We start from the raw sequence: 25,375 nt of genomic DNA, 5'->3' as shown, positions 1-25,375 counted from the left end.
ATCTCCTTATCTCTCCAAATCTTCACAAATGCCTTTCTTTTGAGGTGGTCTATCACAACATTCAATGTTTTGTTTTGTTTTTAATTCTCTTGGTCTTTGAATATTATTCATGTACTTTAGAAAGTTCTGAAATTTCTTCTCTCATATTACCCTTTATTTCTATAACTTTTAAACTATTTCAAATGATGTCCATCTATAACTTTTAAAAATCATCCATTGCTGTGAGGAGTAAGAAGTGTAAAAACACATTTTTTATTCTATTGTTTTACAAGCTCAACTTTTATTTTAGATTCAGGGGTACATGTGCAGTTTTGTTACATAGGTATATTGCATGATGCTAAGGATTTCAGGTTCAAAAGATCCCAACATCCAGGTAGTGAACATAGTAACCAAAAGGTAGTTTCTCAGCCTTTGCCCCACCTCCGTTTCCCCCCACTGTAATAGTTCCTAGTGTCTCTCATTCCCATCTTTATTTCCAGGAGTACCTAATGTTTAGCTCCCACCTACAAATGAGAACATGTGGTATGTGGTTTTCTATTCCTACGTTAATTCATTTAGGATTATGACCTCCAGCTCCATTCATGTTGTTTCAAAGACTTCATTTCATTCTTTTTTCAGCTCCATTGTATTTCATGGTGTATATGTACCACATTTTCTTTATCCTATCTACCACTGATAGGCACATGGGTGGATCCCATGTCTTTGCTATTTGGAATGGTGTTGTGATGAACATACAAGTGGCTGTGTCTTTTTGGCATAATAAATTACTTTCCTTTGGATATATACCTAGTAGGGATTGCTGGGTCAAACGGTAGTTCTGCTTTTAGTTCTTTGAGACATCTCCAGACTGCTTTCCACAGTAACTAAGCTAATTTACATTCCCACCAACAGTGTATAAGCATTCCTTTTTCTCTGCAGCCCTGCAGCATCTGTTGTTTTTTGTCTTTTTAATAATAACCATTCTGACTAGTGTGAGATGGTATCTTATTGTGGTTTTGTTTTACATTTCTCTGATAATCAGTGATGTTGAGCATTGTTTTCATACGTTTGTTGACCGCTGATATGTCTTGTTTTGAGAAGTGTCTGTGTCCTTTGCCCACCTTTTAATGTCTGTTGTTGTCGTTTGCTTGTTGAGTTGTTAAAGTTTCTTATGAAATCTAGATATTAGTCCTGGGTTGGATGCATAGTTTGCAAATACATTCTCCCATTCTGTAGACTGCCTGATTACTCTGCTGATAGCTTCTTTTGCTGTGCCAAAGCTCTTCAGTTTAATTAGGTCCCACTAGTCAATTTTTGTTTTTGTTGTAATCGCTTTTGAGAACTTAGTCATAAATTCTTTCCCAAGGCCTACATCCAGAATGGTGTCTCCTATGTTTTCTTCTAGGATTTTTATAGTTTGAGGTCTTACATTGAAATCTTTAAGAGATGCATTTTACAAGGTAAGAAAACTCAGCATATTTCTATCTTGATCAAAAATAGGAATCCACAACCTTCTTTTAGCAAACTGAGGATTCAGTATTGAGTGCTTAGGCAATTAACTTTAAAATTCAAAGGGAAATAATTAGATAGGCCTTGACATTTACAAAGATTTACAGGATCCCTCCAAATTTCCTTTTAACTTATTGATTCTTGGTTAAATGACAACAAGGGTATCAGGAAAGCTGTTGTCTCTCTTGTGGGCAAACACTAGATTGCCTACATGTGTGTTCACAAGAGACATCTCACCTGTTTTTGGATTATTGTAGCCAGACACTGAAAAGCCTGACAAAGTCTTTGATGGGGCAAGGATCAAGGATAATCTAGAGTGGATACACTTCCTTCCTGTCAGATTAAACTCTAAATGCAAGTTTTTTTTTTTTAAACAAGAATTTATTAACAATATCTTCCAGGAAAAGCATCCAAACTAACCAAGATACAATCCCACCTCACCATAAGCCATTCAGGGTAAAAGAGCAGTTGTATAACAGCCACAAGGGTTTTCCCTCTTTTCCAGTTACAGGCACTTTTGGTTGTTTCTGCTGCTGAAAAAGCAGGTACTGAGCATCTACTTTGTGGCAGTCTCAGTGTAAGGTGCTGGATAGAGCACTGAAAAGGCAGTCCCTGCCCTCATGGAACTTCCAGTTTGGTGTACAATTTAGATAAGCAACTACACACAGCACTACATGATAGTGATATGGAGGCCCAGGAGCACTCAAGAAAGCTGCCTAACCCAGGCTTGGAGGGTTAGGAAAGGCTCCTCAGAGAAGGTGACAGGTAATCTAACTACTTCTGTCCTCTTAGTGGGTGCAATATCATTTTCTGTTTGTGGTTACTATAACTCATGTATTTCCCTGAAATGTGGATCTGTCTCATCAACCTCTCCTTTCACACACCTAGTTCTGGAGAGTGGTGGAATGGTCACCCTGTTTCAGTGATTGCAGAGTGGCTACATTTCAGGATTTCCACTTGTTCTCTGCAGTGCAGTGAATACAGACACTGAAGGGGCTAACTGGTTGAATCTCAAAGTGCATTCAGTTACACTGTTCCCATTATACATCCTTTCACTCGTATCTGGAGCTTGATAGCAACATTAAGACCAAATACCATTATGTGAGAGGGTCTCTGACCTTCTTGATTCAATTCTCTATATCTCTGTTGCTCACAGCTATATGGAAACTTACATAACTAAATTCAGAATCAGCTTTCAATTCACTCTACATTATTGATAAAAGGGCTAGGTTTTTCTCTGGTTGAGTGAACATGGTTTATAACAGTGCAGTTTCCTGAATGTGCTTTTAAAGCTCATAGTGACTTCTGACTCACTTTTTTTTCTCCATGACCTTTGACAAGGATTGCAGCCAGCTGCAGTGGAAGAGCTTACCATATGTTGAAAACTGTATTCTGACACCTGCTCTTACATTCCTTGTTTCAAACATAAACATGCGTCTAAAATGACTTGAATTACACAGGCTTGCACCTCTTCACTGGTGACAGAGATGAGACTGGTAGGACATCATCCATTTAAACTGGGATTACTATACCTTGTATGTCTTTTGACATGGTTTAACAAGATCATTCAATCTGGTCATAGCTATCTAATAATTTAAAGACTATCCCCTTGCAAATTCTATGTAGAATCAGCTCACTTTGTTTTTTTACTCTGAAAGAATCTAATAATAGGCATTAACAGTTTTAGAGCAAGGTTACAAAGCTCTGTAGCATACTAAAATGAATATTATTTGTTTTTCCAGTGATTTACAGTAAGACTTCAGCAAGGGAGTCCTGACGACAATAGAAGCACTAGGTTGTTAAGCATCTCCTAAATGTGGGTCCATCAAGCAGCACAGTGCCCAGTAAGTAAGTTACATAAGGTCTCAATAGTAATGTCTCGTCCAAGATTCAAATTCAGCTCTGACATCAAAGTCACTTGAATTTCCAGGTCTCCTAGCTGCCTTCATAGTGACTGTTCCTTCTTTTTAAATGTTGGTTAGAAGATTTGTAATTTTTTCTCACTTTTTACTCTGATATATTATTAATATATTCAATTGTCAAAAATGAATTTTTAAATCAATAAGTGATTAGATGAAGTACTTTTCAAACTATGCATTATTTAATCGTATCTTAAGGTAACAAAAAAGCTTCCTTCTACTTAAAGCCAAGCCAATTTAGTTGGAGTTTTGATTAAAACCAAGCCAATTTTGTTGGAGTTTTACAAACAGCTCCACCAGGAAGGATTTCTATGCAGAGAGTTTTCATTGGCCCCTCCAGATCAGCTCCACCCTTCTTCAGGCTGCTTTGTTCCCAGAGAAGCTAACAAGTATGAGCTACATGAGAAAGATCACTTCCACTCTGGCTGCTAGTTGGATTTAGCCAATGAGGGGCAAGAGTTGGAGATCACTGGTCAGGAGGAGAGTGAGGTCAGAGTGTTTGTTTCCCAAGCTTCCTCCCTGATAAGTCACAGAAAGTTGACCCTGTCTCTGACTCAAGGCCATGGCTACTCCAGTGATGTCTTCTACCTAACTCTCTCCTTTCAGACTGTTTCATCTGCCCCTTGCCCTTTAGGGAGAGGGCAGTCAAGGCTCCCTGGTTGCTAGCCCTGAGGCACTTTGCCTAAAATTGCCTACATCTTTACTCAACTTGAGTATATGATCTATTTCCTGACTGATACAATCCCAAATAAGTAACATATCCTGGACTTGGACCTTAGAGAAATGACCATCATCACTTGATTTCTTAAGAAACTACATTGTTTGAACCTGTTGTCTTGGTGGTTTTGTTGTCGTTTTTTTTTCTTCTTTTCCCCAACAGTAAACTATTTTCTTCATGGCAAATCTCTATCCTAACCCCAACAATACCACCATCTTCACAACACAACTCCATAAACTGATTTGCTTTTGATTGCTGCCTCTAAAGAGAGTCTGTGTAAGATCTAGACAACGACAGGTTGAAGAGAACTGGAATAAACTCCTGGGATGAACCTGGTTCCTGGGTATACAGGATTTCTGAACTTCACGTTGTTTTACCCATCACGGAATTTTGACTATTAAGTGACAGCTGAATTATTGCAATGTCACAGAGTAACTCAGCAGGATTTAGGATTATGAAAACATTTGTATCACTTATTAGTTAAATAGTATTTAAAAATTAAACAACCGATTTGACAAATATGAATGTAGTTGCCTAATATAGATAACTTTTAAGCGTTATTTTAAACTGCTAAAAAGCTTGAGGAACACATCCTTCCAAAAACAGACTGGGCCGGGTGCAATGGTTCATGCCTGTAATCTCAGCACTTTAGGAGGCAGAGGCAGAAGCATTGGTTTAGCCCAAGAGTTTGAGACTAGCCTGGGCAATGTAGGGAGATCCATCTCTACAAAAAATAATAGTAAAAAAAATTAGTGGGGACATAGTGGTACATTCCTGTGGCCTCAACTACTGGAGAGGCTAAGGCAAGAGGATTGCTTGGGCCCAGAAGGTGGAGGCTGCAGTGAGCTGTGATGACAACACTGCATTCCAGCCTCGGTGACAGAATAAGACCCTGTCTCAAAAGCAGTAAAATAAATATAAACAAGCTATTTATATTTATTTTACTCTGCCTCCTAAAGTGCTGAGATTACAGACATGAACCATTGCACCTGGCCCAGTCTATGTTTCGAAGGATTTGTTCCTCAAGCTTTTTAGCAGTTTAAAATAATGCTTCAAAATTACCTATATTAAGCAACTACATACATATTTATCAAATCAATTGTTTAATTTTTAAATACTATTTAACTAATAAGTGATAAAAACGTTTTCATAATCCTAAATCCTGCTGAGTTACTCTGTGACATTGTAATAATTCACCTGTCACTTAAAGGTAGAGTGTTTACCTTTGCATTATAATTATTTTATCTCCTTTTCCTAAACTTTCACCTACTAGTTGACTTTCTCAAAACTGTATACTTACATTGTTTTCACAAATAAAAAACATAGCCCATTCCATTTTATAAAAATATGTGTAGAAAAAAATATGTTAAGTATGAAATACATTATTATCACAAAGTTTACAATTAAAAAATTTATTTAGTAAATAAACCAAAGTTTCTTCAGTTCTTTCTCCACAGATATATTTATAAGTGAAATAGGAAGGGGAGTTTAATATATTGAAATCCACATATGATTTCCCTTGCAGCCTATGAGCACTTTCATCTTTCCCTTGAAAAGAGAGTCTGTGAGTGCTTGCTAAATACAGTTAGGGTTCATTTTCTTTCTGCGTGTCTTTGGGTTTTCACAAACCGAAACAGATTAAAACATATATACGATAGTTAAATAGTTCTTGCTAAATGACTGGTTAAGTTTATAAAATCGAATGAGAAAATTAGCCCCGTTATAGAGACAAATGGATCAATAGCATTTCCTTGCCCTAAATAATGTAAGGGCATTTATAGTTCTATGATAGTAGTAATTCCTAACCACCACTTTGGAAGAAATAGCAGGGCATTTCAAATGTCATTCACAGTTAGGAAAATAACAAAAACAAACAAACAAAAAAACACACACACAGCGCCAAACTTCCAGCCCTACAAACAGGATGGAGAGGCACCGATAATAATCATTATTACAAGTTAAGTGGTGTCACAAGTCCAAGTTCAAATTTATCTTCCCAGCATCTAGCAAAGAACTAGCTGAGCCAACTATCTCCAAAAATAAGATTGCCATAGAATGAGCAAAATATCAAGGCCTGTGACCTTGAGTTTCTTTCTCCATCAATAATCCTGTCAGGATGGCAAAAGTACATTGTTTAACCAAAACAAGCTCCTGCAATTTTCTTTCCAGATTAAGTTGCTGTCTCTATTACCTCACCCAAATAGTAATGCTAAATTAGAAAAGATTCAAAGCACTAGACATTTATCCTCTCTTCATTCAAAGTTAACACAACACCATCTCTTTCCACTGTTCTGACAGTAATTAAATGGGTTTTGTTCATGTTAAATAGAAGAAAATAAAGACTCCTTTCCCCCTTTTCTATCTTAAACTTACCAAGAAATTTCTGGGCTTCCCTTACACCTGTGATCCAGCTTTCCTGCTACCATAATGTATGCGTTTCAGTTGTGGTTAAGTCCCATCTGTTTGAATCCAGTTGGAGACTTCTATATTTACCCAAGTGCATCTATATATCTCCTTTAATGCAAGACTTTCATTAGTACAACTTAGAATGGCTAATACAGGCAAAATTACATGGGCACAAGCTCATGGATTTACTACAATAGATAATTTTGTGGTGTATAAAACTATATATATATATATATTTGTGCAAGTGAGCAGGTGAAACTAAATAACTGATTTTATTCCTTATATTTGGAAAATGAATGGAAGACAAGAGAAATAATCTATGTTTCCTAAGACTGAGGAAATTTAGATATTTTTGATTCAAATTTGGGCACTGCTATATCCTTCTTTCCACTTACATTCTCCCTCCCCATCCATGGAACAATCTAGAGTACTTGGTTTCTTTTGCCATCACTTTAGCCAGCCCTAGCAGAAGACAATGAAGTTGCGCATTTGAAGTGTCTATGAATGAAGACTTTAAACAGGGAAACATACAGCACACGTAACAGCAACAGATGTAATAGAATATTTTCATTTAAAATTCCAGTGTAGATTTATTTTCTCATACTTTATTTTCACTGAATAATAAAAACAGCTGATCAGAATTCTGCTTATAAAATGCTTTCCTTGCTGCTTAAAATCATTATTGACTTATGAAAGACCATTAGCTTTTTCATCTGCACATGAACTAATTCCAGTTTATTTAGGATTTTCTCATTGGTAATGTTTTCTGGCATTTTAATGAGGTTGTTACCCTGCTCTACTCTTTTCTTAAATACCTCATATTCCAATTTTTTTAAGAAAAGAAAAAAAATGGATGACTGCATGACTATGTATTTATAAAATTACAAAAATATTATGCCTCTCTGAAGGATTTTTCTTTTTTTTTGAGACGGAGTTTCGCTCTTGTTGCCCAGGCTGGAGTGCAATGGTGCAATCTCAGCTCACCGCAACCTCCACCTCCCGGGTTCAAGCCATTCTCCTGCCTCAGCCTCCCAAATAGCTGGGATTACAGGCATGTGCCACCACGCCTGGCTAATTTTGTATTTTTAGTAAAGATGGGATTTCTCCATGTTGGTCAGGCTGGTCTCGAACTCCCAACCTCAGGTGATCTGCTCACCTCGGCCTCCCAAAGTGCTGATTACAGGCATGAGCCATGGCACTCAGACTGAAGAATTTCTTTATAAACTCACAGTCAGCTTGTGGTCCACCCTGAGTCCCAGATCTTGTCCTACTATGTATACCCTGTAGCTAACACAGTGAAATAGCTAATATAGTATGGCTATTAGCTTTAATGCCCAGATAGTAAAGATCATTTTGAGTTATATTTGTAAAGTTACTTGTATAAATATTAGCAATGTTCAATGTTAATAATTAAACACAACATACAATTCATACAATTAAGATTAATTTTAAAGAACTATCCAGACCAAAGGCATTAATTGAAAATATTTAAAACAATGCCTATCCATCAAATGTAGCACTTGCCATTTGTGGGATATTTGACAGACTGCTCACACTCTGTAACCTTTTTTATAAGTGAAGTCTATAAAACAGAAATAATATCACGGCAATTTTGGAACATGTGGATGAAATTCTATTTGTATTTACGAACTTTTCTTCCTTTCTCCACAGATATGTTTATAAGTGAAATAGGAAGGGGATTTTAATATATTGAAATCCAAGTATGATTTCCCTGGCAGACTATGAGCACTTTCATCTTTCTCTTGAAAAGAGAGTCTGTGAGAGCTTGCTAAATACAGCTGGGGTTTGTTTTCTTTCTGTGTATCTTTGGGTTTTAACAAACCAAAACTAGCTTTTTTTCCCTCTCTTAGCAGGGGTGCCCACAATTTACACTCTTTCATTTTGCTGCTACCCAGCTCTCAGATATAGCTGACACCATGGGTTTCAGAGACCTGAAAAGCCCTGCTGGCCTCCATGTGCTCAATGATTACCTGGCAGACAAGAGCTACATCGAGGGTTATGTGCCACCACAAGCAGATGTGGCAGTATTTGAAGCAGTCTGTGGCCCATTGCCTGTGAACTCGTGTCTTGTCCTATGTTGGTATAGTCACATCAATTTGCATGAAAAGAGGAGTAAAGAAACCTTTGGGCAAATATGGTCCTGCTAATGTAGAAGACACTACAGGAAGCAGAGCTGCAAATAGTAAAGATGATGATGACATTGATCTCCTTGGATCTGATAAGGAGGAGGAAAGTGAAGCAGCAAAGAGGTTAATGGAAGAATGGCTTGCCTAGAATGAATCAAAGAAAGCCAAAAAACGTGCACTTGTTGCCGTTTTCCATCATACTAGATATGAAACCGTGGGATGATGTGGCAGATATGGCAAAACTAGAGGAATGTGTTAGAAGCATTCAAGCAGACGGCTTAGTCTAGGGCTCTTCTAAACTAGTTCTGATGGGATATGGAATTTAAAAACGTCAAATCCAGTGTGTAATTGAAGATGATAAAGTTGGAACAGATATGCTGGAGGAGCAGGTCACTGCTTTTGAGGATTCTGTGTAGTCTATGGATATGGCTGCTTTCCATAAGACCTAAAATTTACCCCAGATCACTGCACTTAAAATAAAAACTTGAAAAAAAAAAAATAAACACAGCTCAAAGTCTCCTATTGACATCTGTAAATAGCAAGAAAACAATAATTATTTAGAGATAACAGAATATTTCACTTCCTTTGAAAAATTTGTGGGAAAAAAGAGATGAATAAAAGATGTTTAAAGAAAAAATAAAGAAATACGTACATACAGAAACAGGTAAAATAGCTTTAAAAAGCACTGACTTCACACGAAGTGTCATTATTTTATATAAAAAGATTAATAACAATATTTCTTGGGCCAAGCATTTCTAATACACCACCAGAAGAAACCCATTATAAAGCAATGTCCCTGACAACTCCTTCTAAATTCACTATGAGGATTATACAAAGATTCATCATATTCTTTTTCAGTCAAGACTAGTAGGTAGGAGGAAAAAGCAAAACTGAGCCATCTAATCTATTCACTACTTTTTCTTTTCACCAATGGCAGGATTAGGTTTAGACAGCCCGAAGAAAACAGCACAGGTCTTAATGTTAAGGATACTGCTGAAAGGTGACACTCTAGCTGCCGTAGAGAAAATAGTTTAACAATCTGGGTAGACTCAGAAAGCCTTTCCTTAGACCTCACTTATTGTAATTCCACCTCTTTTCTAAAAATGAGTTTACCAGCTTTCATACAGATGTCTTGCTCCCACAGACACAGACTGTCTGCATGTGCTTTTTCTCTTTTCAGAAGGTTGTCTCTGCCTCCCTCCACCAAGTGTTGATTAAGCATCCCCCGACTTATCATTCCTCCATATTCAGCAGATTTGGCCCCTCAATTATGACATCTCATGGATGTAGGTATGTTTACTTATTGTTTGATTATATTTTGTTTTCATGATTCTTAGATGAATAACTGCCTCCCTCAGTAAAATGGAGACTTGCTCATTGCCTGTACTGAGTTACTAATATATTAATAGCACCGAGCCCAGGGCCTAGCTGAGGGTGAATAACCAATAAATATTTGAAAAGTTAATAAATTAAATGACTTAATCAGTAGATAGATGAATACTTAATCAACCAAAAGTTACTAGAATTGATTGACAGCTATGGGCGATGGTTCTCTCTCTGGATTTAGAAAACTCCAGGTTTCCACATTTTGCCTAAAGAAGTTTTCCTTTTCCTTCAAACTAACAATGGTTAGAAAATGTTTACACAACAGTAACCAAACCATTCAGTTGAGAAGCATTTTTCTCATAATAGAAGTTTACCAAATTGTCATTGAAAAAAAATCATTGTTATATTTAAATCAAATATGTCTAGAGTGCTAACACTATTAGTAGTCTGTTTCAGATAACTTAATTAACTGGATGCATTTAATTATGGTACATAGAGTAATTTCAGTATGGGTTTGGAACGTACTCTACAAACACTATTGACTAGCTCTGACAAGAAAGTTAGCCCAAATGCCAGACATGATGGCCTAGGGGTTAGAGGATTCTCAAACAATGTAGTAGTGACAGCTGTGAATTTAGTGGGGGATAACTTAGTGTCTCAATTAACTATGGAAAGTCCCCTTTACATTGAAGTCATTGATAACTTGGATTTTAACAGCCAACGATCTGGATTCCTTTTCTCATATGCGTATAAGCAGGAATCTTAGTGACCTTGACATCTGAATGCATGGAGTCATGGATTTGTTACACAGCCACCTAAGGCTCTCACTGCCTGAATCCAGCTGACAGCCTAATTAAACAGCAAGAGTTCCCGGAGGGGAATGTTAATGAGTCTACTTGGCAGCCAACAGTCTGTTCCCCAGATGGTGCAGGGCTTATAAATTGTCAATAGGGTAAGAGGAGTGAAGGAAGTTGAGGAAAATACAGAAAATCTCCTACATCACTGTAACTTTCTAAGATGCTAGGTCCATGATGAAGATATTTTTGGAGATATGGCAACCGGGGTGAGGGTAGAAAAGTACTAGCACATCTATTTATCTTGAGCTCTAAGAATACATCAAGAATTGCTTTGGCTTTTCAAATGGACACCACTCTGTTGTGTCTGGGTAAACTGAATGGTTATTTCAGACACGTTTGTCAGGTCGATTGTGACTGAAAAAAATGGTAACGTGATGAAAGCCCTACCATGTTTGTAGTTGGTATTTATTATTTTTCTGTCTATTTTTTCCCTTATAGATAGAATCTAGAGTATGAGAGCTCTCTCTTAATTCAGTTATTATTGAATGAGTAACATCTTGCCAAGAAACAGTCTCCTCTAACCTTCAAGTCATGTCCTCCCTATTTCAAAGTAGTCAATGTGAAAGCAACTTACATTATCTATAATTAGAAATGAAAATGCTGTTTGGAACAGGCCTCCCAAATCTGGCCATAAACTGGCCCCAAAACTGGCCATAAACAAAATCTGTGAAGCACTGTGACAAGTACATGATGGCCATGACGCCCATATTGGAAGGTTGTGGGTTTACCAGAATGAGGGCAAGGAACACCTGGCCCACCCAGTGTGGAAAACCGCTTAAAGGTTTTCTTAAACCACAAACAATAGCATGAGTGATCTGTGCCTGAAGGACATGCTCCTGCTGCAGATAACTAGCCAGACCCATCCCTTTATTTTGGCCCATCCCTTTATTTACCATAAGGAATACTTTTAGTTAATGTATAATCTATAGAAACAATGCTTATCACTGGCTTGCTGTTAATAAATACATAGGTAAATCTCTGTTGGAAGCTCTAAGCTCTGAAGGCTGTGAGACCCCTGATTTCCCACTCCGCACCTCTATATTTCTGTGTGTATGTCTTTAATTCCTCTAGCACCTCTGGGTTAGGATCTCCCCGACCAAGCTTGTCTCGGCAAGTGGCACCCGTACGTGGGGTGCCAGGTTGAAGGGTCACCGGAGCAATGGTTGGAGAATGTGAAAAACTAAGCTGGAGGACACCCAAGTACTCTTAAAGCAATTCCCATGGTGAGTAAGAAGGGGAGCTCAGAAGCATCAGAGTAACAATAGGACAAGTATGGGCTCTGGTTCATTCCACTTTGGAACCTTTTCACACTAATGATGAAGAGGAAGAAGAGTATAACCAAGTAACAGAAGAGGTTACAGAGCAGGTTTGTTTGCCAGCTAAAGCTAAAGTGGCAAAGGAGGGAGAGGTTCATCCCTACCCTTCTGTACCCCCTCATTATTATTTTGAAGAAAAAGAGTGGCCTGCACCTCCAGATCTTTCTTTTCCGGAGAACACTGGGCAAAAAGTAGTTGCCCCAGTGACTGTTTGAGCAGCGCCTTGGGCGACCACTCTCAGTTCTATTCAGGCAGGAATTCAGCAAGCTAGACAAGAGGGTGATATAGAGGCTTGGCAGTCCCGTTAGAATACACCCCCCAGATCAACAGGGAAATATTATAGCTACATTTGGTCCTTTTTTCTTTTAAATTCGGGAAAGCACATTTAGTTGATTATATCAAGGCCTGTGATGGTACTTGAGGTAATCTGCATAAAGCTATTTTGTTGGCACAGGCAATGGCAGGACTGAGAGTGGATAAAGGAAATACTTTGTTTCCTGGAGCTTGTTTTAACTGTGGGAAGCATGGTCATACTAAAAAAGAATGTAGAAAAAATCAGCGAGTCAGGCCACCAGATAGGGGAAAATAGAAAACTGCTGCACCTGAAATATGTCCAAAATGTAAAAAAGGAAAACATTGGGCTAATCAGTGTCACTCTAAGTTTGATAAAGATGGGAACCCGATTTTGGGAAATGCCATGAGGAGCCTATCCCAGGCCCCATTCCAAACTGGGGCAATTCCGGCTCAGGCCATTCCCTCACCCCTATACAATGCCTGTCCCCCGCCACAGCCAGTAGTGCTGCAGTTGATTTGTGCTGCACAAAAGCTGTGAGCCTTCTGCCTGGGGAACCCCTGCAAAAGGTCCCAACAGGAGTCTGTGGAACCTTGCTAGTGGGAACGATATGATTACTTCTAGGAAGGTCTAGTTTAAATTTGAAAGGGGTACAAATACATACAGGAGTCATTGATTCAGATTACAATGAGGAAATTCAAATTGTTATATCTACTTCTGTTCCCTGGAAAGCAGGGCCGGGAGAGCATATAGCATAGCTCCTGATTGTGCCATATGTGAGAATGGGAAAAAGTGAAATTAAACAAACAGGAGGATTTGGAAGCACAAATAAACAAGGCAAAGCAGCTTATTGGGTGAACCAAATTACTGACAAATGTCCTACCTGTGAAATAACTATTCAGGGAAAGAAATTTAAGGGTTTGGTAGATACAGGAGGACATTTCAATCATTTCTCTGCAGCACTGGCTATATGCGTGGCCAATTCAACCCGCTCAGTTTCACATAGTTGGAGTTGGTAAAGCCCCTGAAGTATATCAAAGTAGTCATATTTTGCATTGTGAAGGGCCCGATGGACAACCTGGGACTATTCAACCAATTATAACTTCTGTACCTATAAGTTTATGGGGGAGATTTATTACAACAATGGGGAGTACAAGTTCTAATCTCAGAGCAATTATACAGCCCTCAAAGTCAACATATGATGCATGAAATGGGGTATGTCCCTGTTAGGGGACTAGGAAAAAATTTGCAAGGTTTGAAGGAACTGCTTCAAGGGGAAAGACGAAGTTCCCACCAAGGTTTAGGATATCATTTTTGATAGTGGCCATCGTTAAGCCTCCAGAACCTATACCTTTAAAATGGTTAACAGATAAGCCAATTTGGATAGAACAATGGCTGCTAAGTGAAGAGAAACTGGAGGCTTTAGAGGATTAGTTAGTGAACAATTAGAAAATGAGTACATAGCTCCAACATTTTCCCCTTGGAATTTTTCAGTTTTCAAAATTAAGAAAAAATGCGATAAATGGAGAATGTTAACTGACTTAAGAGCTATCAATTCAGTTATACAACCCACGGGAGCATTACAGCCAGGATTGCCTTCTCCTGCTATAATTCCAAAAAATTGGCCTTTAATAGTCATAGATTTAAAAGACTGTTTCTTTACTATCCCTTTAGATGAGCAAGACTGTGAATGGTTTGCATTTACAATTCCAGCGGTAAACAACCTGAAGCCTGCTAAGCATTTTCATGTTTTACAGATGGGTCTAGTAATGCTAAAGCTTCTTATTCTGGCTTAAAAAGTAAAGTTTTCCAGATGCCCTATACTTCAGCTCAAAAAGTGGAGCTTGTAGCTGTAATTGAGGTATTGACTGCTTTTAATATGCCTATGAATGTGAGTTCTGATTCTTCATACGTGGTTCATTCCACACAGTTAATTGAAAATGCTCAGTTACAATTTCATACAGATGAACAACTGATGACTTTATTTACCCAACTGCAAACAGTAGTTAGCAGTAGAATGCACCCTTTTTACATCAATCACATTACGGCTCATACACCTCTTCCAGGACCTTTGACTTAAGGGAATCAAATGGCTGATTGCCTAGTTGCTAATGCAATATCTAATGCAAGACATTTTCACAAATTAACTCATGTTAATGCTTCTGGTCTCAAATGCATATACAGCATTACCTGGAAAGAAGCTAAAGCTATTATCCAGCGATGCCCAACTTGCCAAACGGTACATTCCTCATGTTTCACAGGAGGAGTTAATACTCGAGGATTGGAACATAATTCTCTATGGCAAATGGATATCACACATGTTACATGTATGTGTGGACACCTTTTCTCACTTTGTATAACAAAAAGTTGGGAAATAGGTAAAATAAAAACTTGGGGTAGAGGTTATGCTTGTGTTTCTCCAGGGCTGAATCAACAACCAATTTGGATACCGTCAAGACACCTGAAACCTTATCATGAGCCAGATGCTGAGGCAGAGATTCCAGGAGGATCCCGAGGACCCCCTGGTTGCAGCCATGTCAAGGCTGACGCTGAGGAGGACCCCAACTGTCACAAGCAACACCCGTTGAACACAGCCAACCACCTGGGGAGGATCAAGAAGCTGTCACAGATGGCAGAAGAAAACCTGAGGAAAGCAGGACAACCAGTCACAATGAGGAATTTAATGGTAGCTATGATAGTGGTGATCACCATTGCTGTGAGTATTCCTACAACAAGGGCTGACACAGAGAACAATTATACTTATTGGTCATATTTATCAATCTTGGCTGGCAATAATGCCTGGATGTAATCACTCTATGACATAGTTACACATGCTTTCTGATCTCAGTACTTACCATAATAAACCTGCTCCTAAAATTGAGGCATACCGCCCTCAAAAATCTATTTCTGAACAAAATTGAACCTGTTCAGAAAAAATGAACGTACTTATTTAGGAAGATCACATTGCAGAACAGGCAGAGGTGCTGCACAACAATTCCTATGGAATCATTATTGATTGGTCCCCTAAGGGGATGTTTAGCTTGAATTGCACCTCTCAGTTTGCATGCCACGGCCACACTATGTTAAGCTGGTCTGAAAAAAATGGTCAGATGGTAGAAATGATAAGAAATACAGCAAGAGTTCCTATTATCTGGAACCATGGCGGTATAGTGGCACCTCAACCTCAAATGATATGGCACTTTACAGGAGCTAAACCAAAGGATTTGTGGAAATTATTAACAGCTCTTAATAAGATCAAAATTTGGGAAAGAATAAAAAAGCATCTAGAAGGACACTCTACAAACTTGTTTATGGATATTGCAAAATTAAACGAACAAATATTTAAGACATCCCAGGTACACCTGACCTTAATGCCAGGAACTGGAGTGCTTGAAGGGGGTGCAGACAGATTAGCAGCTAGTAACCCATTAAAATGGATAAAAACACTTGGAAGCTCTGTGATTTCAATGATGATTGTGCTTTTAATCTGTGTTGTTTGTCTTTGTATAGTCTGTAGATGTGGATCCTGACTCCTGCAAGAAGTAGCTCACCATGACAAAGCTGCCTTTGCTTTTAACACTTTGCAAATCAAAGAAGGGGGACATGTTGGGAACAGGCCTCCCCCCGCAAAATGTGGCCATAAACTGGCCCCAAAACTGGCCATAAACAAAACCTCTGCAGCACTGTGACATGTTCATGATGGCCATGACACCCACCTGGAAGGTTGTGGGTTTACCAGAATGAGGGCAAGGAACACCTGGCCCACTCAGGGCGGAAAACCACTTAAAGGTGTTCTTAAACCACAAACAATAGCATGAGTGATCTGTGCCCGAAGGACATGCTCCTGCTGCAGATAACTAGCCAGACCCATTCCTTTATTTTGGCCCATCCCTTTATTTACCATAAGGAATACTTTTAGTAAATCTATAATCTATAGAAACAATGCTTATCACTAGCTTGCTGTTAATAAAGACATAGGTAAATCTCTGTTTGAAGCTCTCAGCTCTGAAGGCTGTGAGACCCCTGATTTCCCACTCCTCACCTCTATATTTCTGTGTGTGTGTCTTTAATTGCTCTAGCACCACTGGGTGAGGGTCTCCCTGACCGAGCTGGTCTCGGCAAATGCCTCTTCTGCTTTTGTTAGGCTTCCTCCTTACATGTTCAGTTGGTTCTTAATTAAGCTTTGTAGCCAAATGGATATGGGAAAGCCACAGTCATGCTTTACCTTCACTGTACTTCAGAATTCAATCCCAAGTACCATTTGTCACAACCAGACTCTAGAGTGACTCCCAAGAATTTTCACCTCCTAAAGTCCACACCTTTGTATAATCCCTTCTCCATGAGTGCAGTTAGCTTCTAAATAACAGAATATGACAAAGGATGTTGCGCCCATGGTTAGATTATGTTATCTAAACCTCTGCCTTAGCTGACTGATCAAGAGACTCTTCTGCTGACCTTGAAGAAGAAAGTTGCTATGATACTGACTGCCAGTGCAGAAGCTATGGAACAGAGGACTACCTGTGACCTCTAGGAGCTGAGAGGCTCAGTTCTATAACCACAAGAACCTGAATCCTGCCAATAACCACCTCCACAGGTCTGTGAGCTCTAGAGAGAAATGCGGCCTGTCCAGACTTGAATGTTGCCTTGTGAAACCCTGGGTTTCTGGACAGGAGACCCCTCAAAGCTATGCCTAGACTCCTGACCCATGGAAACTGATATAATAAATGGGTATTGTTTAACCTACTAAGTTGTGTTCATTTGTTATGCAGCAATAGAAAACTAATACATTATGGAAGAATTACCCATATTTGGCTCTAAGTGTAAATGCAAAGAATCTTCAAATCTTAAGGTTGGATGGGACCATACACATCATCTATGAAAATTTCCAATCCTCAATCTACAGGACCCGGTAAATTTTTATGCCATTTCTTATTGAACAGAAAGAGGAGTTTACATCCCTGGTTCTTAAGAAATACTTTTATACTGACCCAATATCTGTCTTCCTCACTAATGCTAGCTTTATTAACCTATACTAAGTATATTTCCTTCTTCAAATATGTGTGCAGCTCTTATGCCTCTACTAATTTTTTTTTCTTCTTCAAGTAAAACAACCCTAGTTTTTTCAGCTCATTGATACATGACATATTCTCAACAGAACTCACATCCTGCTGACATAGTTTTGAAGCTACATTAACTCTTATGTGCACTCATAACTGAAGATAACACTCTCAATTAGATGTGGTCATAATAAAATATAATGGCAATATTAATTCATTTCACCAAAATTGATACTATTGCTATAACCTTAATCTGTTACATTTAAAAAAACTTTACCTTTATAATATGGTAATTCCTCAACTAACATCATCAATAGGGTTTCAGAAACTGTGACTTTAAGCAAAATTGTATAATGAAACCAGTTTTACCATGAGTGAATTGATAAAAACAATAGACCCACAGTATATTTCTGGTCAGAAAACATCACCAAACTTCGAAATGAAGATCCAAAACACTTGTAATATTAAACATTGAAATAAATGTGAGCATTAAATGCATTTTTAAACACGGTGAAACCCTGTCTCTACTAAAAATTCAAAAATTAGCTAGACGTGGTGGTGCGCACATGTGATCCCAGCTACTAGGGAGGCTGAGCAGGAGAATTATTTGAACCCGGGCAGTAGAGGTTGCAGTGAGCTGAGATCACGCCACTGCACTCCAGCCTGGGCAACAATAGTGAAACTCTGTCTCAAAAATAATTAAGTAAATAAAGATTATTCAATCAAGTAAGATAATTATTGACCCCATTATTCCAGCTCAGTATCACGGGTTGCCAGAGCAGTCACAAGGTGGAAACCACCACTGGACAGGATGCCACTTTGTCCCAGGGCACACTCACACACACACCCCCACGCTTACTTAGACTGGGACCATTTATACACACCAATTACCCTAACGTGCACATCTTTGGAATTTGGGAGGTAATCAGAGTACCTGGAGAAAACCCATGCAGACGGGGAAAAAAAAATGTGCAGACTCCACACAAAGAGTGGCCCCAGCTGGGAATTATTATTTTTTTCACAACAGCATTATAACAAAACAATATTGAACAAAACAACATTTGAGAACTTGCTGTATTTAATTGCAGTCCATATTACAAATTAATCAACACCCTTTCTCAACTACTTTCTCTCTTGTCTTCCTCTATTACAGAATCTAGAGAGCTTAATGCTTGATTTTTTCTGACTCTCTTGCAGCTGTGGGAGGTTATGTGACAGAATTCTGGTTAACGAGGTACAGAGAGAAGTCAGCTAGGGATCAATCCCCTCTTTTATTAAAGGATAAAACCTCATCAGGAAAAATCTCTGGTATTTCTTTTCCTCTTACCTGGAATGTGGACAAAACCCTTAGAGGTTTAACAGCTCTCTTGTGGCCATGGTGCTACAATCTCAAATAGAGGGGATACAAGGGATGGAGTCCTGACGATAGCATTGGCTGGCCAGACTACTTTGCACTATACACATCCTGGCTTAGAAAAGTCTGCGTCTATTTTTTAGGCCTCTATACCCAGGTTTTCTGTTACAAAAACTCTCCCTTATCTCTGGTTTTACTTTCCATGGTTTCAGTTACCTGCAGTCAGGTCAAATGTTATCTAAACATATACATTTCAAATAGCTCACCATTCTGGGTAGCATGATGAAATCTTGATCTGTCCAACTCCATCTTACCCAGTGTGTGAATAATCCCTTGGTCTAGCATATCCATGCTGTATACGCTACCCACCTCTTAGTCATCAATATCATCTGTTCTGATACTAAATCATCAAGATCATCATGGCTTGATGAGCCAGGATTACCTGAGGCAGATAATCAGTTGATCCTGGCTGATCCTAGGAAAAAAACAATATCTGTGGGGTTGAGTGCTATTCAAGGTTAAAGGCATCCACTGGGGGAGGGCTCTTAGGATATATCCCCATGGATAAAGGGAGACTGTATTTGCAACTGATTACATCCCTAACTTATACTGTTATTTTTTTAATAGAGAAAATAAAGCTTAGGAAACCAAGTGGTTTGTCTAAAGCAACATATCTAGTAAAAGAATCAAAAACTCCCTATGCAGCTTTCAGGCCACCATATGGTTCTGTGATTTCACCTAATGCAGCCACTCCCAGGGTGTATTATGAATGCTCCATTTCAAATATATTAAAAAGAGAACCTTAATGTGAAAGTTGCCAAAGAACTGGTTAAGAAATACATGCTCTGAAACCTAAGAGTGTCCACATATTAAAATAAAACAATTCTTAGCTGTAAATATATTTTAAGATATTCATTGAAAAACTCAATTCCAATCATAAAATTCAATCCTATAAATAAACCAAATGATACACAAATGCTTCCTGAGAAATGCTACTTCAAGTCTAACCAGAACAATAATCTCTTTTCCTCTTTCCTTTAATTGCTTACTTTGACTTCATCATTAAAAAAATTGGTTTTAGAAGTTAAATCTCTACTTTGAATGATGGCTTCAAATGAACAAACAATTTCAAGTTCCCACAGCAAGCACACTGAAAACATATTATCTCACTGTCATCACAAAACAAGAAAAAAGGCTTTGCGGGCCTTTCTCAACTTTTTTGAAAATGCAGTAGAAAAAAAGAACAATTTTTGCTTTTTTTCTACATAGCCATTTTCTCCCTTTCTTCCTTTCCACGATAGGTATAAACTTGTCAATTTGATTTTAACTCTAAAAGATATTTTCCTGGCAGATAATCCCTAGTTTGAACAAAAATCCTTTACCTGACATTTTTTGCCATTTTAGGGGGAAAAACCCACACACAATGTATAGATGAAGTGAAATAAAAAATGTAGCTTTCAATTACTTTTCATTTCCAACTTATCAAAAAGCCACAGAAATTAAAGTACAAATTCCACTACCAAAGACATAGTAAAAGGTTGGAAGAATATTCTAAAGGTCACATTATCTTAATGAAGTGCCACTTCCTGACAACATGGCTATGAAATTGGAGTAATATACTCCATTTAGTGGGAAATGCTCTGTGAAATCCATGCCCTCTGCACTCTAAACAAAGACATTGGTAATTTTCTTAAAAGGTCACACACAAATGTGTTATTTAAAACTAGGCATTCGCCAGTTGTGAATATATGAAAGGTGAATATCAGATTCAGGAATTTGCATAGTTTTTTAATAAAATGCCAGAGTTTTTCATGTATGTTTTAATAATATAAAATTGTGTCAGCTAATTTTATTCTTTGATCTATTTTCAGTTTATCAAAATACTAAAGGAAAAATTAATCTGATGAGTCTAGTAAAATTTCATCTAAAACCATCTGAGTCACTAAAACTTTAGAGTGAGTTTGGGTACATTTACAAAGTTTGTGTTATATTTGTCTTATTTTAGCATTTTATTGGGTAAGTTGTATGTTTCTATGTATGTTACAACTTTTAAAATACATAGTATTATTGTAAAGTGATTTCTCAATGTCAGAAAATTCCCTAGTGTAATATCTATCATTTATGTGTACTGTAAACAAATGCTTGAATAATAAAATTATTACAGACCTATCAACCAGAGAAGAAATTTTTAAAAATTACATATCAAAGTCTATGATTAAACAAAAACCATTGCCACCCTACTATGGGAAGTACATGTTTTTTGTCATTTTCGCAAAGTTCATTTAGCCAGAAAGATCAAATAATGACAATGTGAATGTTAACTTTTGGGGGACTCCAAAACAATTGTCCCCCTTCCAGTTATATGACAAGGACATAATATTTGTGTTCCTCTAAAATTCAAATGTTGAAATTCAAACCCCCAATGTGATGGTATTAGAAGGCGGGGGCCTGTGGGACATGATTGGATCATGAGAGTGGAGCCCTTGTGAATGGGATTCGTGCTCTTATAAAAAAGACTCTGTAGAGTTCCCTCACCCCTTCCACCATCTGAGGACACAGTAAGAAGATGGCCATTTATGACACATAAATCAGTCCCTTGCCAGACACTGAATCTTCTGGCACTTTGATCTTAAATTTCTCAGCCTTCAAAACTGTGAAACATACATTTCCATTGTTTATGTGATACTCACTCTGTGGTATTGTGTAATAGCCTAAACAGACTAAGGCTGACTTCTAGGTTGCTGGCTTTCACTACGTCTGCAGGGATGATGGTTTTCAGAGCTATCACAGAGCTGGGAAGAAAATGATGAAAACAGCACATTAAAATGCTACAAAGCTGGCTGTTGTTCTTGAAATGCAGCTGTTTTTCTTGAATATACGCTCCTTGGATTGTTGCAAGCCTTTGTATATGCTGAGTTCCTAAAAAGATGAATTTGACAGTTTTTGCCAGTATGCTTATTGCTGTTGCAGAGAATCAGATTGTTGGAGGTCTTTACTTCATTATCCTCTGAGAAATTTCTCTTTTCTGAGAAGGAATCCAAAGCTAGTTCTCTCATGGAGAGGGCTTTGATGAAATGACTGCCACTTGTGCTTAGATAAACCAGACATTCATATTATTTGTCTGAGACCTCCACTTGGAAATATGGACAACAACAGATTTATGAAAAAAAAGTATGAAAAGCTAAACTAAGGTAAACAAATAGAACTGTTTCCTGAGGAAACAAAGGTAATAAATCCCTGATAGTCAAATAGCTTCCCAAAGACCAACAGCATTGCATCACTAGGATCTTATTAAAAGTTTAGAATCTCAAGCCCCATCCAAAGCCCACTAATTCCGAATCTGCATTTAAACAAATACTCAAGAAGACACATGCACAGAAAAGTTTATGAAGCACTGACCTAGAAAATAGAAGATAGCTTTTAAAAATCACCTTAGGGTTAATCACCTTAGAAAAGATATTGTACTCTTCCACTTCCCCAAAAAGCAGACTTGTAAAAATGTATCAAGCAGAAAGGAAATATTGGATCCTGAAAACTAAAAAATATTATTTCCAAAATTAAAAAAAAAACATAAAGTCTAGACATATTAATGGTTGGGAGGTTCTTTTTGAGTGTCTCTTATCTCTGAATGTCTTATGAAGCAAGGCCCTTATTAATTTTGTTTCAGACTCTCTTTCCAATAATACTTGAATAGTAAAAAGTCTTGGAAAATAGTAATAGTGTCCCTCCACAATGAAGGCCAGGTTTGCTTAAAGCCTTAGAAGATAGATATAGTGTTTATCTCTCGAGTAGAAGGAAGGCATGCTTCATATCCATCTTAAAATATTTTAGTTCTCTAAGCTTGGGATTTCTTGGTTGCAATTCTTGAGCAAGTATCTGGGCTCATCCTTGCCACCCTGTGTGACTCACAGGCAACAGAACCGACATAATAATTTGATTATCATACTGGCCGCTATACTGTGAGTAATAAATCATTTTTCTCTGATGCAAGAGTCTCATGTCTTCTTCCAGTACTCATGAAACTATGGGAGGCTAACTTGTCACCCTGAAAGTAAATTAAAATCTCAAACCCTTCACAGATTTTGAAAATAATAAAATAGACGGTAATAAATACCAAACTAGTAACTTAGAGGATAAATAGTCAAAGAAATCTCCCCATATTTTGAGAAAAGATAACAGAAAAATTATAAACACAATTTAAATGACCTGGGGGATCCCAGAGATATAACAGAAATTCTGTACAAGAAAATAACAGATAATGGAGGAGAAGAGAAAATGAACTAATAGAAATTATCTTGAAAGGGATATTCATGTCTTCAGATGGAGTGTTCACAGAGAGTGTGATGCAGTATGAAAGTTAGACTTAAACTTCGTTATATCACTGTGAAGTTTCAGAAATTCAAGGGGGAAGAGAAAATCCTAAAGGCCTTTATGAAAAAACATATTTTCCACAAAATACCAATAATGCAACAGCTGTTAGAGTTCTTATCAACAAAGGCAAAACTTTATGTTAGAAAACAGTGTCTTCAGGGTTGGAATGGGATGGGGGAAATAAAATATAAACTGATAAACATATATAAATATCTAAAATATCATCCTATTATGTGTAAAGGGATAATCAAATAATTTTCAAGCATGAAAAAATTCAGAAATTGCACCCCTTCACTCTCTGTGACTAGACTTAATCAAGGAGAGACTCCACCAAAATAAAAATATAATAAAGAGAGTAATGTGGGTGATAAGAAGCAGTAACAACTGAGTAAGACTCAGAAGTGAAAGATACTAGAAAGGAATTAAAACCAATCTGTAAGACTTTGATACTTTTAAGATTCTCTTGCCAGCACATTTTCTATGGACCTAAACAACCTATGTGGCCCCATAGAAAATAATAATTATATAAATGTAGTATTACAGTTTGTTCATTAGTTTTCAATAGTTGAACACTAGGCTTATCACTCCCACCTATAAAAAATATCTGAAGTGACAGAAGATTATATGTATGAACATGAATGTTTTAATTGTTTTATGCGGCAGCTCAAAACTTTTATGAGTAATAGTTTACCAGGAATATAACAGTTAACAGAGTCCCCTTGCAATACACGAGACAGATAATGAGATGGAAAGACAATAAATGTATTTATGATCTAAATATTTCAACAAATATAATGCAACAACAAAAGCAACACAAATATCAAAATAGCAAGACCATCTCAGACTGGAGATAAGAGAGATAAATGATTTCAATCATTCTTCTCATTTCTAACATTTGAATCCAGTAAAAGATCTGATACTCGTCCAAAAATAGAAAAATCCCTTTCTGGAGCATCTACAAAAATATAGCGTATTTTTTCCAAAATTAACATACAAAATCCACTGTGTTTCTACACACTAACAACAAGCTACACAAAACAGAAGTTAAGAGAATAATGCCATTTACAATAGCATCAAAAAGAATAAGATACTTAGGAAAAATTTTAACCAAACAGGTATGATGAAAACTATAAAACATTGATGAAAGAAATTGAAGACATACATAAATGAAAAGATATCCTATGCTCATGGATTGGAAGAATTAACATTTTCAAATATTTGCATTATGTAAATCAATTTATAGATTCAAAGTAATCACTATCAAAAGTACAATGGCATTTATGATAAAAATAGAAGAAACAATCCTAAAATTTGTATAGAATTACTAAAAACTCAATAGCTAAAGCAATCTTGAGCAAGTAGAACAAATCTAGAGGCAGTAACACTTCCTGATTACAAATTTTATTACAAAGCTCTAGTAATTGAAACAGCATGGTACTGACATAAATACAGACACATAGACTAACAGAAGAGAAATGAGAGCCCAGAAATAAACCCATGCATTTATGGTCAACTAATTTGACAAGAGCACCAAAAATACACACTGTGGAAATGATAGCCTCTTCAATAAATGGTGTTGGGAAAACAGATATCCACCTGCAAAAAATTAAAATTGGATCCTTAATCAACTTAAAATAGATTAAAGACCTAAACCAGGCCAGGCGCTGTGGCTCACACCTGTAACCCCAGGACTTTGGGAGACTGAGGCGGGCAGATCACAAGGTCAGGATTTCAAGACCAGCCTGACCAATATGATAAAACCCCATCTCTACTAAAAATACAAAATTTAGCCAGGCATCGTGGCAAGTGCCTGTAATCCCAGCTACACACGAGGCTGAGGCAGGAGAATCACTTAAACCCGGGAGGCAGAGGTTGCAGTGAGCCCAGATTGTGCCACTGAACTCCAGCCTGGGTGACATAGCAAGAGTTAATATCCAAAACATACAAAGAAACCATATAGCTCAATAGCAAAAAAGCAAATAACCATATTTTTAAAATGAGCAAAGGACTTTGTGTTAGTCTGGTTTGGATTGCTGTAGAGAAATATCTGAGGCTGGGTAATTTACAAAGAATAAAAAGTTTTACTGGGCTCCTGATTCTGATGGTTGGAAAGTTCATGATTGA

At 37.5% G+C, this 25,375-nt stretch overlaps 1 protein-coding gene and 1 pseudogene across 15 annotated transcripts in view; one reads left to right on the top strand and one right to left on the bottom strand.

Moving 5' to 3' along the window:
• The window catches only part of NAALADL2 (N-acetylated alpha-linked acidic dipeptidase like 2), a 1,372,789-nt gene that overhangs the window by 727,567 nt on the left and 619,847 nt on the right, over positions 1 to 25,375 (bottom strand). The window lies entirely within an intron of this gene.
• LOC129032957 (elongation factor 1-beta-like) lies at positions 8,469 to 9,127 on the top strand (annotated as a pseudogene).

This window comes from Pongo pygmaeus, chromosome 2, assembly GCF_028885625.2.
Source record: "Pongo pygmaeus isolate AG05252 chromosome 2, NHGRI_mPonPyg2-v2.0_pri, whole genome shotgun sequence".
Taxonomy (NCBI): domain Eukaryota; kingdom Metazoa; phylum Chordata; class Mammalia; order Primates; family Hominidae; genus Pongo; species Pongo pygmaeus.
This window is presented reverse-complemented; position numbering and strand designations above follow the sequence as displayed.